Below are 16,888 nucleotides of genomic sequence, written 5' to 3'. Positions count from 1 at the left end.
CAACAGAAATTTTGGGCTCCAATGTGGTTGTAGGTTGAGAAAAAGCTTTCTGGTGTTCAGCAACACAGCCCAACACATTTATGGCTGTTTGAAGCATCCAGCGGTCACTTGACCACATCTTACAATGATTTTGCTGAAAACTGGACGTTACTGTGCCACTGAAAAGTTGGAATGTAAAAGCTGACAAGTTAGTAAAACAATTCTACTATAAATTTCCCCTGAGGGGAAGAGGTTGTTAGTTATGCTTATGTTAACCCGCTACATTATTCTCTTTGCAGGATACGCTTTTCTTCTGAGGGGAGGCCGCCTGTCAGGCCTGCAGCCATCTTTTCTTTTGGCTCTTTGGCCTGCCACACTTTCTATTATTCTACTATGCATTTTCTATTGTGGGAAAATGGGAGCAGGGATTGTACGGGGTTAGATGCTATGTAGCCATAACAACATTCTTTCTAGAAAGCCAAAGTCATCCTTTGTCTTTGCACCTCTGCACCTGACCGGAACTGGATGGGTGGAACTGCCAACATGGCAGTGGAAGATCCATGTGATGGACTTGTGGATGTGGGGGCAAGATCTTGAACTTTCAACTGGGTGGGGAAAATCTGGAAGCTTTCAGATTTGGGTTTTCCCAGATGTTCCTACATGGCTGTCTTAAAAAATTGGAACTATGAGCAATACTTTGCCGCGAACTCTAATTTAATTTTGGATGCTATTTGGAACCCTGACAGCCACAGTGAACCCCGAGTTTGCTTAATGACCATGGATTTCATTTTACAGTTGCTGTGTTGCTTCTTGACTGCTGCCAAAAAAAGGGTCATAAAATGAGGTTGATCACATCACTGCCCAGATTTACAGTCATCATGACTTACCTGCAAGCCATCATGAGGCAGCTGAATGAAAAGCAGGATACAGGCAGTCCTCACACTTACAACCATTGACTTAGCGACCATTCAGAGTGACAACAGCACTGGAAAAAGGGACTTACGGCTGTTTTTCACACTTACAACTGTCGCAGCATCCCCACGCTCAGGGGATCAACATTGAGACACTTGACAACTGCTTAGCAATGGAGATTTTGGTTATGGTCCTAAGTCAAGGACTACCTATATAAATAAAGGCATTTGGGAGCCCTTGGAGGTAAACTGTGTTGTGATTCCTCCCCAACCCCCGGGCAGGATTTGTTTAGCAAATAAACAGAGAGGAGAATGGGGGGAGAGGGAGGGAGGGAAGAAGGAAGAAAGGAAGAAAGAAAGAAAGAAAAAAAGAAAAGAAAGAAGGAGGAAGGGAGGTAGGAAGAGGGAGAGAAGGAAGTAAGAAAGAGAGAAGAAAGGAAGAAAGAAAAGAAAGAAGGAGGAAGGGAGGAAGGAAGGGGGAGAGAAGGAAGGAAAGAAGGAAGAAAGGCTCCTTCAATGTCCCTAATTAATCAACATTCCTAATTAATGCCTTTGGATTTCACTAGCCTCAAATATGGGAAGTGCTGAAGATTTTCCAGTGAGCCTTTTGCCTTGCTCCCCGGTCTCTTTTCTTCTGTCCTAAGGGAGAAGGAATTATGGGGTTGGTGGGTTTTCATGCCTGGGAAGGGGGTTATTCATCCTGGTGACAGTGGGGCTGCCAGGGGTCTTTCCCTCCCATCCCCCCGCCTTTTCTCGCGCCTTGTTCTAATTACAGACCGGCTGAAATGTATGCTAATGAGGAATAACGGCTGCTTTCTGAAGCTGCAGTTAGCAAAAGAGGCCAGTTTATCATCTGGGTGGCCTGGGTCACAGACAGTCCCGCCTCTATTTAACCACATTCTCTCTCTCTCTCTCTCTCTCTCTCTCTCTCTCTCTCTCTCTCTCTCTCTCTCTCTCTCTCTCTCTCTCTCTCTCTCTCTCCATCTATCTATCTATCTATATCTATCCTCTCTCTCTCTCTCTCTCTCTCTCTCTCTCTCTATCTATCTATCTATCTATCATCTCTCTCTCTCTCTCTCTCTCTCTCTCTGTCTCTATCTATCTATCTATCTATCTATCATCTCTCTCTCTCTCTCTCTCTCTCTCTCTCTGTCTCTATCTATCTATCTATCTATCTATCTATATCTATCTATCATATCTCTCTCTCTCTCTCTCTCTCTCTCTCTATCTATCTATCTATCATCTCTCTCTCTCTCTCTCTCTATCTATCTATCTATCTATCTATCTATCTATCTATCTATCTATCTATCATCTCTCTCTCTCTCTCTCTCTCTCTCTCTGTCTGTCTCTATCTATCTATCTATCTATCTATCTATCTATCTATCTATCTATCTATCTATCTATCTATCTATCTAGTATCTCTATAACTGTAACTCTATAATTTCTGGCTTGGTTCTGCAACCCAACAAGACAGACAAAGACTTCAGAGGATAATCAGAACTGCAGAAAAAAACCATTACTGCCAACCTACCTTCCATTGAGGATCTGTACACTGCAGGAGTCAAAAAGAGGGCCGTGAAAATGTTTACAGAGCCTGAAATCTTGGACATAAATTGTTTCAACTCCTACCTTCAAAACGCCGCAATAGGGGACTGCACACCAGAACAACTAGACACAAGAAACAGTTTTTTTTCCCCAAATGCCATCACTTTGCTAAACAAATAATTCCATCACCACTGTCAAACTATTCACTAAGGCTGCATTACTATTACTATTCGTTTTCTCATCGTTCCTATCACCCATCTCCTCCCACTTATGACTGTAGGACTGTAACTTTGTTGATGGAACCTTACGATTTATAATGATTGCTTATTTGTACCCTATGACTACCATGAAGCATTGTACCTTATGATTCTTGATAAATGTATCTTGTCTTTTTATGTACACCGAGAGCATAGGCACCAAAGACTCTAGCTAGCTATCATGTCTGTCTGTCTGTCTACCTATCTACCTACCTACCTATCTATCCTGTCTTTCTCTCTCTCTCTCCCCCTTAATCTATCCCCCCCTCTCTCTTATTCACTCACTCACTCACTCTCATTTTTATGTTTCTAGACTGCCCATCTCCCCCCAGAAAGGGGTCCTGTCTGTTGTACTGTATAATCATGATACAATGCAGCTTCTTCTTCTTCTTCTTGTGCCATATCCGTCATCGGACATCAGCGATCATGTTGGCGATCCTATTTTATCAACAGCCACACGAAAAAGGGCTGCTGAGTTTTGTCCAAACCAGTTTGAAGCCATGATGTTCTTCTTCTGCCTGGACCTTATTTGCCTTCAATCTTTCCCTGGAGGATTAAGCTAATTATGGCATATTTTTCCAGGTGTCGCATCACATGCCTGAAATATTCTAACTTTCACTTTTTAATAGGTTTGATGATTTCCCTTGGCTTTCCCAGACAGTTTATCCCCTCCTTATTTGTGATTCTGTCAACCCAGCGTTTACGTAACAGCCAGGGGTGGGTTCTTGCCGGTTCTAACCTCTTCTATAGAAGAGGTTCCACAAATCTACAGTGCCGTTTGCAACTGGTTCCAGCTCCCTCCCTCCACCCGTCCGCACATCATCAAGATGAAGAGCGAGAGGAGGAATTCTGGGAGTTGAAGTGCACAAGTCTTAAAGCTGTCAAGTTTGAACACCCCTGGGTTTTTTTTTCTAAAGGGTTAGGGGTGCAAAGGTCTTGTAACTTGACAGCTTTAAGACTTGCGTGCTTCAAATGCCAGAGTTTCTGAGCCAACATTTTGATTGCTAAGCAAGAGCGTTGTTAAGTGAGTTTCACCACATTTTACAAGTTGGCCATGCCCATCCAGTCACATGACTGCCAAGCCACTCCCACTCAGTCACATGGCTGGCAAGTAACTCCCACTCAGTCACATGGCTGGCAAGCCACTCCCACAAAGCAGGCCACACCTACAGAAGAGGTTCTGAAAAATTTTGAAACCCACCACTGGTAACAGCTGTCAGTAAATCCACATTCCAATTACTTCTAGTCTCTTCAAGTGGTTTTCTGTCAGAGACCAACACTGGGTTATTGGCTAGTACATACATAAAGAAACCATGGAATATAAACAAACAAACAGATAAATAAATAAAAACGCTTCAGCCAATAACTGATTAAGATCTTGTCACATTCAGGCATCAGGACAAGCTATCCGAGGCTACTAATCAACTAAATTCAGGTCAAAAAGCACAGCTTGTCAACATGCAATTAACACTTTTTTGGAGACTGCTTTGAAACAGAGCAAAGCTGCCCTGGAAGAGATGCTCAAAACACCAGGCAAGATTTGATTTTTTGTAAAGCTATGTCTGCTGGATAATGGACATAAGTAGGACAGAAAGGAAGATGTACCCTTCTTTTGCCTGGCATCCACGATGTAAAACAATATTGCGGAACCTTGGCAACTTTTAAGATATGCAGGGCCTTGAACTTCACTGTAGAATCCAGAGGCTCATTGCTGGCTGAGATTGGCATATATATCGCATTATTAGAGCACTGTGTCTCAAACTCAGCAACTCCCAATTGGACTTGAACCAGGGGTGGGCTGCTGCGGGTTCGCAGGGGTTCGGGAGAACCTCTAGCTAAGATTCTGTGCAGTTCGGAGAACCCCCAAATCCCACTCCTGGCTGGCCCCGCCCACCCTCCCCTCCCAGGAGTCGCCACCTGGCCCGTTTTGGATGCAGGTAAGTGCAGGGCATGTGAAGAGGCTCAGGGAGGGGGTGGGGAAACGGGCCTACCAGAAATTCAGGGAGGCCAGAAATGGGCCTGTTTCCGGCCTCTAGAGACCTCTGGAGCCTGGGGAGGCCGTTTTTGCCCTCCCGGAGGCTGGAAAAAAAGCCTCCGGAGCAGGAATGGGTTCAGGCTTCTTCTACTGCCAGTTCGCTCAGGGACACATTTCGGGCACGTGCGCATGTGCAGTAGGTTAAAAAATGTTTCTGCAAATGCGCAGAAGCAAAAAAAACAAGATGGCGGCACCTACAGTGCCACCGATAGAGCTGGTTTGGAGACGTGGCCGGCTGAGTTACTACCTACTTATCCGAACCGGTCCGAACCGGTAGGAACCCACCAGTAGGAGCCCAGGGAGAGCAACCCCCCCCCATGGCTGTGGTGCAGGAGGCCGACTAGGCCACACCCACCATGGCCACACCCACCCAGCAGCCTGGCAGAGAACCCCTTGCTAAAACTTTTTAAGCCCACCTCTGACTTTTAACTCCCAGTTCCCGGCTGGGGAATTCTGGGAATTGAAGTCCACACGTCTTAAAAGTTGCCAAGGTTGAGAAACACAGCTTGAGGGTTTCTGCCTCAGCCGGTTTATAAATGTATGAAGAGCAGTTAATAAAGAGAGCCACTCACACTGCAGTCATCTGTCATGGGTCAGATTTATGTTTTAATCAAGCTAAACATTTCCCACCCAACCCAAGCATAGCATCCGGGGATGGATTTGGGGTCAAATATGGAAGATATTAGCAGGCAGGATAGACTATATAGTCAGAGATGTTACTCTGTGTGTGTGTGTGCGTGCGTGTGTGTGTGCGCGCGCGCGTGTGTAAAGCAAAAATCAAGATGGCCACATATAATGCCGCCTAGAAGAGCCCCACAACAAGATAGGCATCAAATAAATTTAACAAATAAATAAAAACAACTCTGCCATTTTCTACAGAGTGTGTAATTTATGTGCCATGGGCATAAAAGCGTGTGAATGTTATGGCGTAGTTAAAGGCCGTCATCTTATACTTCCATTTTGGTAGTCCTCAACCTACGAAGACCACTGAGTCCCAAATTTCTGTTGCTAAGCAAGACATTTGTTAAGTGAGCTTTGCCCCATTTCAGCACCTTTCTTGTCACGGTCGTTAAGTGAATCACTGAAGTTGTCAACTTAGTTGTTAAGTGAACCTGGCTTCCCCATCGTCATTGTCTGCCAGGGGGGTCACAAAAGGTGATCCCATGAGCCTGGGACACTGCAACTGTCATAAATATGAGTCAGTTGCCAGGTGTCTGAATTTTGATCACGGTCGTAAGTGTGAATAGTGGTCATAAATCCCTTGTTTCAGTGCCGCTATAACCTTGAGCTGGTCACTAAACGAACTGCTGTAAGTCGAGGACTCCCTGTATTCTGGCCAGCCTCACAGATGCTCTTGTACAGGAAATTCTCGACTTAAAACAATTCATTTAGTGACCATTCAAAGTTACAACGGCACTGGAAAAAGGGACTTGTGACTGTTTTTCACACTTACGACTTTTATAGCATCCCCATGGTCACGTGACTAAAATCAAGACGCTTGGCAACTGACTCATATTTATGATGATTGCTGTGTCCCAAGGTCACGTGACAAGCAAAATCAACGGGGAAGCCAAATTCACAACTAAGTTAACCACTTCGGTGATTCAGATTTAAGATTAAGATTAAGATTTAATGAATTTGCATGCTGCCCAATCCCGAAGGACTCTGGGCGGCTTACATAAAACAAGTTAAAAATATTAACAGAATTTAAAAATACAAAGCAGTTAAAAGAACACAACATACACTCAATCTTAGTGGGGCTGGAGCTCAATCAAGGATCAGCAGCCCCAGGCCTGCCGGAACAGCCAGGTCTTAGTAGACTTCCGGAAGGCCGAGAGAGTGGGGAGGGTCCAGATAGCAATAGCAATAGCAGTTAGACTTATATACCGCTTCATAGGGCTTTCAGCCCTCTCTAAGCGGTTTACAGAGTCAGCATATCGCCCCCACAGTCTGGGTCCTCATTTCACCCACCTCAGAAGGATGGAAGGCTGAGTCAACCTTGAGCCGGTGAGATTAGAACCGCTGAACTGCAGATAACAGTCAGCTGAAGTGGCCTGCAGTACTGCACCCTAACCACTGCGCCACCTCGGATCTCAGGGGGTAGATCGTTCCATAGGGCCGGGGCAGCTACAGAGAAGGCTCTCCCCTGAGGAGCCGCCAGACGACATTGTGTAGTCAACGGCACCCAGAGAAGGCCCATCCTGTGTGATCTTATCGGACGCTGGGAGGTATATGGTAGAAGGTGGTCACGGAGATAGGTCATGTAGGGCTTTAAAGGTGATAACCAGCACCTTGAAGCGCATTCGGAGACCGATGGGAAGCCAGTGCAGCTCACGGAGGATAGGTGTAACATGGGTGTATCGCTCACGCGGTTGCATTCTGGACCAATTGTAGTCTCCGAACACTTTTCAAGGGCAGCCCCATGTAGAGCGCGTTACAGTAGTCACTTAACGATGTGACAAAGAAAGGCCCTAAAAGGGGTCAAAGCTCACTCCACAAATGTCTCACTTAGCAACAGAAATTTGGGGCTCAGTGGTGGCCAGATTCACTTAACAACCCTATTAGTAGCTTATCAACTGCAGTGATTCACTTAACAGCTATGGCCAAAAAAAGATTGTGAAAAGGGGCAAAACCCACTTAACAACAGACATTTTGGACTCCATTGTGGCCAAAAGTTGAGGACTACCTGCCTTGGCTTGGTTTCCCTTCAAAAGAAAACAAAATCAAAGGCAAATTAATCTTGAGAACTCCTGTGGCTTTAAAACACACACAAAAAAAGAAATCCTATGGAGCATCATTTCCACGAGATCCTCTTTTTTTCTCAAGGATCTCCCCCCCCCCCCGGTACTTTACAAAAGGATCGAAGTTAAAAACCCGCTACACGAAAGTGTAGAGTCCCAAACGGAGGAATCTCACAAGAAAGAAGACGCAGAAGGGGAGAAAAGGCGCATTTGATGTGCTTCCCTGCCATTGTTTTAGAGGCAAGGAGGCCGCCTTCCCTTTTCAAGACCGTTTCTTCTCACAGTCCACCTGGCGTGCGCATCCCCCCCCCCCGCCACCCCCAACCAGACAAGGCGTGTCGTTGTTGCCCTTCGGGGCCTTCACCTCCCTTGCCAACCTTGGCTTTATTTAGGGCCTGCCCCGTTGCCATGGCAAAGCCGGGCTCCCAGCGCAAACAACAGCACGCACCCGAGGGGGAGTGTGGGAAAAGGCCTGATTTGAATATATGCTAATGACAGGCATGCAAATAGGTGCGGGGTTGGGGGGAGGCCATCAATCAGCAGAGGCGCCCCTTATTCAGTTAGTGACGAGCAGATTGGCTGCCAGTGCCCCCCCTCCCTTTCCCTTCTGCCCTTTGGAAACCCCCCTCCCCCGTGCACCAGGTTGAGATCAAACAGAATGCCAGGCGGGCATTTGCACAAAAGGAGACACACCCCCCCCACCTCTTTTCTCCCTTCTCCAAAGCCCACAGTGGTAATCAGAGAGCCGTCTGGATGGCATCATAGACCATCATAGGTGGCATTCATATCCCCCGCCGCCCTCCTTGCACCGGGCAGTGTGTCTCCCCCCCCCCCCAAATTCAAAACTGCCAGGATGGTTTTCCAAGGGAAGAGGGCGAGGGTGGGGAGGGCAATGTGAGCAGGCGAGGCTCTCGGGCTGCTTATTGATGGAGGACGTGGCCTGAGAATTCACGGCGGGTTCTCACAAGGGATGGGCGTTTTGTCCTTACAAAGAGTCCGTGGGAGGTGGGCAAGGCTGCCAGGGAGGGAGGGAGGAAGAGGGGAAGGCAAGGTTGTCTGCAGAGAGGCAGAAGGGATGGGAGTGTGTGGCCCTCATGTGAGACCTGCCTGGACTTGGGAGGATGGGGCTGGCATAAGGAAAGCGTGGCTTTCCTTCAAAACGGGCATATAATGGGCAGAATTCCTTCCTTCCTCTTTCTTTATTTTCATTCTTTCTTCCTTTCTTCCTTCCCTCCTTCTCTTCCTCCGTCCCCCTTCCTTCCTTCCATCCATCCCTTTCTCTCCCTCCTTCTTCCCTTCCCTTTTTTCTTTCTTTCTTTTTCTTTCTTCCTTTCTTTCTTCTTTCTTTCTCTTTCATTCTTCCTTCCTTCCTATCTACCTTCCTTCCAGCGGTGGGTTGCCAATTTTTTTACTACCAGTTCGGAAACGCTCACCTGCACTTGCCTGCATGCACAGAAGCCTCCAGGCAAGTGGGCGGAGCCTCCCGCAGGCGCTACTACTGGTTCGCCCGATCCAGGCAGAACCAGCAGCAAACCACCTGCGCTTCCTTCCTTCTTTCCCCCTCTTTCTTCCTCCAACCCCCTCCCTCCCTTTTCTTTCTTTCTTTCTTTCTTTCTCTTTCTTTCTTTCTTTCTTTCTTTCTTTTATCCTTCCTTTTATCCTTCTTCGCGCCTCGCATGTCCTGACAAATGGCTCCGCGTGCCACCTGTGGCACGTGTGCCATAGGTTCGCCATCACTGCACTAGGGATTCGAACTGCTGAACTCCCAACCTTTCTGATCGACAAGCTCAGCATCTTAGCCACTGAGCCACCGCGTCCCTTAATGGATTAAGGAATTACAGGGCCTTAAAAAGGGACATCCAGAAAGGACAACCCCAGATTGCATGAAGGACAATCAGCAGAGGTTCAAAACGGAAGGAATATGAATTACAACTTAAGTGACCCAAATCTCACAAGACAGATAAATTTCCACGCGATTTAGGGCATGGATTTAAGCTTGAGAATCTATGCAGATCCCTGAAAGATCCCTTTTATTTATTTATCAAAGGTCTCCCCTTTTATTAAATAGAGGGAAAGAAACTATTTAGAAAGTAAGAAGCAAGGGAGTGTGTGTGTGGGGGAAACTATCAGTCCTCCTAATTCTTTTTTGATCTAGCCCTCTTATTGATTCATGCTGGGAGGAAGCAACACAATTTGGAAAGAAATGCCAAATGGCATCCTTGGCAGACAACCGTGCCCCCCCACCCCACCATGATTTCCCATGGCGGTTGTAGATTAACAGAACATCCCATTGTTTCATGGCATTTCAAAGGTTAACATGTGGGCTGTGTTCACACCAGCTTAATCTGGTTACTGAACTATGCTGTTTTCTGGATCCGCAGAACGCACTGAACCATAAACTCACCAGAGGCTGAGTTTGCACAACATACTGGATGAGAAAATGTGCAAATGTATTTACCTGACGTGGTTGACATGGCTATTCAGCTGTGGCAACGTTATTTTCTGGGTCACGCCTAATTCTACCGATGCACACGGGCATCCTTCCAAAATCCTTCTCCTTTTTGAATTGATCTGCGGATGTCAGAGAGAGGGTTTCCGAAATCGTGTAATTGGGATGTTTAGACATTGCCCAGCTCCAAAATGTTTTAGCTGCCAAATATTGTTCACAGCCCTGCACAAGGAGAAAACGTGACTCATTTCTTCCGGTCCTTTTTTAAATTTTATTTAATTTCGTTGTACAAGGCGCGATGACAATCAAGGAAACTAAACTTTCTTGTTTCTCTGTGTCTCGTACTTCCAAAAGTAACTAATGACCAGTCCTCAGACTTACAACTGTGGCGGCATCGTCCCGGTCGTGGGATCAAAATCAAGGCACTTGGCAATCGACCTGCATTTACAATGAGTTGCGGCAGGGGTGGGTTACCGGCAGGGGTGGGTTTCTCGCCCCGTTCCAACCGGTTCGGTTGGAACGAGGCCGGCGGCGTCCTCGCACACGCATGCGTACTAGCGTCTGCGCGATGCTCCAGCTGCTCCTGGAGGATCGCGCAGGCGCTGTATGCGTTCTGCGCATGCGTGGAAGCGCAGAATTCGTAAAAACCGGGTAAGGAGCGGGCGCGGGTGTGCGGGCGCGCACGGGCGCGGGGGGGGGCCTTCGCTGTTCCCGGAAGTTACTTACTTCCGGGTTCGGCGACCAACCGGATCGCAGGGACCGGTGCGATCCGGTTGAAACCCACCCCTGGTTACCGGGGACTCGCAGGGGTTCAGGAGAACCTCTAGTTAAGATTCTGTGCAGTTCGGAGAACCCCCAAATCCCACTCCTGGCTAGCTCCGCCCACAACCACCCATCCCCTCCCCGGAGTCGTCCCCCCATGGCCCGTTTGGGATTCGGGTAAGTGCATGAGCAGAGCAGAGGTGGGTTCCTACCAGTTTGCACCAGTTCGGTAGAACCGGTTCGTCAAATCTACCGAACCAGTTAGAAGAGGTTCCACCAGAAAGCAGGCCACACCTACAGAAGAGGTTCCAAATTTTTTTTAAACTCACCACTCACATACAGACACAGACACACACACACAGACTCACACAGAGAGAAACAGAAAGAGAAAGAAAGGAAAAAAGAAAGAAATAAAAAAAGAAAAAGAAGAAAGAAAAAGTGAGAGTTGAAAGAAAAAAGGAAAAAGGGACAGAGGGACAAAAGGAAAGAAAGAGAGAGAGAGAGAGAGAGAGAGAGAGAGAGAGAGAGAGAGAGAGAGAGAGAGAGAGAAACACATGGCCGGCAAGCCACTCCCACCAGGTCACATGACCGGCAAGCCACTCCCACAAAGGAGGCCACACCCACAGAGTAGGTTCTAAAAAAATTTGAAACCCACCACTGGAGCGGAGGCTCAGGGAGGGCAAAAACCAGGCCTACCAGAAGTTTGGAAAGGCCAGAAGCAGGCTCCTCCAGGGCCTGGGGAGGCAGTTTTCACTCTCCTGGAGGCTCGAGGAAAGCCTCTGCAGCCCGGGGAGGGCAAACACGCCCCTCCCCGCCGTGGTGCAGGAGGCTAAGAGACACCCGCCATGGCCACGCCCACCCAGCAACTGGGCAGAGAACCCCTTCCTAAAAGTTTTGGAGCCCACCCCTGGGTTGCAGTCTCCTGGATCAGTTGATCCCCATTATCCCCATCCGCCACCCACTTCCATCAAGCAAAGTCAATGGGGAAAGCCAGATTCGCTTAACAACCAGAAGATTTGCTTAACAACCATGAGGGGAAAAAAAGGATCGTAAAAACAGGGCACAATTCACTTAACAACTTCCTTGCTTACCGATGGAAGTTCTGGTCTCAATCGTAGTCATAAGTCGAGGACTACCCATAGGCTAGCCTGTAGATAAAAACATCACAACAAGAAGGCAAAATAATTTCGATGCGACTATGCGTTGAAAGCCATCACGCCTGACCTTTTATCAATGTGCAGGATTTCATGGGGTGTATGAAGAATTTTAACACGATGTAAATGATAACTTGTATATTGCTTCATAGTGCTTTACAGCTCACTCTAAGCAGTTTATAGAGTCAGCCTATCATTATTTTACCAACTTCAGAAAGTTGGAAGGTGGAGTCAACCTTGAGCCGGTCAGAATTGAACTGTTGGCAGCTGGCAGTCAGCAGAATTAGCCTTGCAATACTGCATTCTAACTACTGCGCCACCACGGCTTTTGTCCCCCTAAATCCTTTTCTTAGCAATAACAACAACAGCATTTAGACTTATATACTGCTTCACAGATCCTCTCTAAATGGTTTTACAGAGTCAGCATATTGTCCTAAACAATTTGGGTCCTCATTTTACCCACCTCAGAAGGATGGAAGGCAGTGGCAGTTTCCGGATCCCGTTCCAACCGGTACGGCAGCGTCCACATGTCTTAGCGCCTCCGCGATGCTCCAGTGCTCAGCAGAGCATTGCATAGCTGCTGTACACACCATGCACATGGATGGAAGCGCCGAAGACTTAAAAGACCGGTAAGGAGCTCGGGCAGGCGAGTGGTGCACCCTACCGGAATAGCCTGGTGCTCCGGGCGGGCTCCGGTACGCCTGTACTGGGGCGTACTGCCTGCAACCCACCACTGATAGAAGGCTGAGTCAACCTAGAGCTGGTCAGAATCGAACTGTCGAACTGCCGACAGTCAGCAGAAGTAGCCTGCAATACTGCATTCTGACCACCGTGCCACCACAGCACAGTTGTTAAGTGAAACTGGTTTTCCCCCTTGATTTCGTTTGTCAGGTGGTCGCAAAAGGGGATCAACAAGCCCCCCCGGACACTGCCACTGTCATAAATATAGGGCAGTTGCCAAGAGCTTGAATTTTGATCACATGACTGTGACGAACACTGCAAATTTGAAGTGTGAAGACCAATCAGAAGTCACTACTTTTCAGTGCTGTTTGTAGCCTTGAATGACTGATACACCAATGGTTTGAAGTTAAAAAGTACCTGTACCTTAAGTCCTTGCCACCCACAGAAGCTCCGTGGGGGACGTCTTGGGGACCAGTTTCTTCTCCTTAGCCCAAGGGCCACATCGGGGTGAACACTGTAGGTACTGGACTGGGTGCAGGGCAGGGGTGGGGTTCCTGCCAGTTCTAACCTCTTCTATAGAAGAGGTTCCACAAATCTACAGTGCTGTTTAGAACCGGTTCCAGCTCCCTCCTCCCGTCTGTCCGGACATCATCAAGATGAAGAGCGAGAGGAGGAATTCTGGGAGTTGAAGTCCACAAGTCTTAAAGCTGTCAAGTTTGAACACCCCTGGGGTTTTTTTTCTAAAGGGTTAGGGGTGCGAGGGTCTTGTCACTTGACAGCTTTAAGACTTGCGTGCTTCAAATGCCAGAGTTCCTGAGCCAACATGACTGGAGGAGGAATTCTGGGAGTTGAAGTCCACAAGTCTTAAAGTTGTCAAGTTTGAACACCCTGGGTTTTTTTTTTCTAAAGGGTTAGGGGCGCAAGAGTCTTGTAACTTGACAGCTTTAAGACTTCCGTGCTTCAAATGCCAGAGTTTCTGAGCCAACATTTTGGTTGCTAAGCAAGAGCGTTGTTAAGTGAGTTTCACCACATTTTACAAGTTGGCCATGCCCACCCAGTCACATGGCCGGCAAGCCACTCCCACCCGGTCACATGGCCAGCAAGCCACTTCCACAAAGCAGGCCACACCTACAGAAGAGGTTCTAAAAAAATTTGAAACCCACCACTGGTGCAGGGATATCTAGATTCTAGTCCTTCTTCAGGTACAGAAACTCCCTGGCTGACTTTAAAAGAGCCAGTTACACGGATTGTATCTCAAAATATAATTCACAAGTGATCCCTTAAAGTTACAATAGCACTGAAAAAAGTGACTTAGGACCATTTTTTTCACACTTAACGACCATTACAGCATCCCCATGGTCATATGTCTGGCAACTGACTCATATATATGACTGTTGCAATTTCCCAGGGTCACGCGATAACCTTTAGTGTTCTTCTGGCAAGCCAAGTCAATGGGGAAGTCGGATCCACTTAACAACCATGTGACTAACTTAATCATTGCTATGTGATTCACTTAACAATTGTGGCAAGAAAGGTCATAAAATGGGGCAAAACTCATTTAACCATTCCCCCCCCCCCCCACTTAGCAACAATATCCCAATTTTCCTCCTGGAGTTAAAAAGCTCATCCTCCGTCAATGTTTCTCCAGAACACAGGTAGTCCTTGACTTACGACCGAGGCTCCATTGTGGTTGTAAGTCAAGGATTAGCTGTATTCTGGAGAAACACTATTGAAGGGTGAGCTTTTTAACCCCAGGTGGAAAATTGGGATATAAATGTAAGGAAATAATGTAACATCCTTGTGGCTTTGAAAATCTGCAACGCAAGGGGCTTAATAGATCGTGGTTCCATCACAGGCTTATAATATATTCAACTATTAAAATAAATCCAATTAATCTGCAGAAGCAGGAACGATTCAGGAGATAATTAAAAATAAATAGCAAACATCGCCATCTAGTGGTAAGGGCTGAACTAGCCACCACTATCATATAAAATTGGGGTCTTGGGGTTCAATCTGGTTGGCAGATTAACCCATTTAAGGAATACATGGAATCAGACACTAAATGCAGCCCCCAAACCCATGAAGACTTAAAACCAGCAAAGCTTAGCATTGTTCTGACCTAGGCTCCCCCAGGCGGCACGAAGCCGAATCCTTGTCTCAATAAACCCCTTTAATTTAATTTACAGTGAATTCTTCTCCAGCAAAGTCTTTCCTCTCCCAAAGTCTTTCAAGATAGTTCACAATTAACAACCTTTATCGGGCTTGGAGAGCGGCCAGGCTGATATCTTTCAGACGCTGCAATACTTGGCAAGAATGCAGGAATGAACTAAGTGTCTCCTGCAAACTCCACTCCCCTTTCGCTCCTCTTTTATTTCCTCTGGGAGGGGCCATTCACTACCTGTAGCCTTACTCCCAAGTCGACTCTTGTTCCTTAGCTGTTCCCTTCGTCTGGCAACTCTGCGCACGCGCACACTGGGAACAGCCTCCAGCTGTTCATCTGCCTCACTGATGTCTGACTCCAGAAGGCAGCTGATAACTGTCTGATGGCTCTTGTCCTCTCTCAGGCCTGGGGATAATCTTATTTCGCCCCTCCCGAATGCTGAGTGAATGTTGAGTTTTATTGTCTAATTTACTTTGTGCACATTTCTTTTTTCGTATTGTCCCACACTCCCCTTCCTTTTTTGATTGTAAGCCGCCCTGAGTCCCCTCAGGGAAAAGGGCGGCCTATAAATAAACAAATCTAAATCTAATCTAAATCTCTCTGTGTCCAACACGGAGCCCTCATCAGAGTCTTCCCCAGACTCCAGGACTGGCTCATGTTCCTCCCCAATTTCCTCACTGTCTGAGTCTGCCACCAGCTCTGCTGGCCCTTTGTGGGCCACAGCAAGCATGTGTATGAATGCTAACTTTATTATTAACATGGTGAAGTATGTTGTAGGAATGCAACAGATAGGAATGTAGCCAAGAACTCAAAGACAAAAAACAATTTCTCCAACATAAAACAGAAGAAGAAAAAGGAAACCACAACACAAGAACTGAGATACCCAAATTATTTGAAAGGCGTTTATTTGTATTACTTCCAACTTGAATGCAACCCATTAAAAATGGTCTACCTCTCCGTACGCTGATGCCAAGTTCTCAATTGCTTGGGCAGCAAAAAATTGTCCATTTTGCATTGGCTCCGACACTGCAAATCCATCCCTCGAGCTATTTTATCAGAGAAGCCTAGAAGTGACACCTTTGGGATCTGCAGCCATTTGTCGCCATCCACCAAAGGTCCCTAATGCACAAACGTTCAGTGAAAAAGCAGGAAAAACGCGCCTGAAAGATCTCTCAAAGTCAAGAGCTCTGCGTGAATCCTTAGAAAAAATGCTTTTTTTTTAAGATGGCAAGATTGCTTCTGAACATGAATGAAGTGCCAACAGGGGTTGGTAACCTCCTGGGGTCTGGCAAGGCTGTACATTGCAACTAGGGTGTACAATGGGTGTAGTAAGATTGAAAAAGAAAACCAGGTACCGTGTTTTCCCAAAAATAAGCCCTAGCCGGATTTTGATAGGATGCCCCTAATATAAGCCCTACCCTCAAAAGTAAGGGCTATTATTATATTTTTTTTATAAAATTTATATGCCGACCAATCCCGAAGGACTCCGGGCAGCTTACAAAAAAGAGAGAGAGAAAAAAAGACAGATGACGAATACATAATGAAAAAAAATGGTTTAAAATAGCAACACCTCATACATTCATTCTAATCAGGGCTGGACCTCAACAGTGAGGTCAACAGCCCCAGGCCTGCCGGAACAGCAAAGTTTTTACAGCTTTCCTGAAGGCCATAAGAGTGGGTATGGCCCGGATCTCTGGGGGTAGCTGATTCCAAAGAGTCGGTGCAGCCACAGAGAAGGCTCTCCTCCGGGGGCCCGCCAGCCGACACTGTCTGGCTGACGGCATCTGAAGGAGGCCCAATCTGTGGGATCTTACTGGCCGCTGGGAGTATGTGGCAGTAGGGGGTGTCGAAGGTACTCTGGCCCTAAGTCATGTAGGGCTTTAAAGGTAATAACCAACACCTTGAATTGCGTCCGGAGACCAATTGGTAGCCAGTGCAGCTCGCGGAGGACAGGTGTAACGTGGGTGTACTTCGGTGCACCCAATATTGCTTGCGCGGCCGCATTCTGGACTAACTGCAGTCTTCGAACGCTTTTCAAGGGTAGCCTCTAGCTAGTTAAGGTCATCAGCGGAGGGGGCATGGCCAGCATGAGGGTTAATGGTGTCTGGCAGCAGCCGCAGCCTGCACAATACAGGTGAGTTGATTACCTGTCCAAGTAGCAGGTGGAGGCAGAGCCAGGGGAGAGGCGCGATGTGGGAAAGCCCAAAGGCTGG

Source organism: Thamnophis sirtalis, unplaced genomic scaffold (assembly GCF_051295495.1).
Source record: "Thamnophis sirtalis isolate CommonGarterSnake01/CBP01778 unplaced genomic scaffold, rThaSir2_p1.2 scaffold_1, whole genome shotgun sequence".
Taxonomy (NCBI): Eukaryota; Metazoa; Chordata; class Lepidosauria; order Squamata; family Natricidae; genus Thamnophis; species Thamnophis sirtalis.
This window is presented reverse-complemented; position numbering follows the sequence as displayed.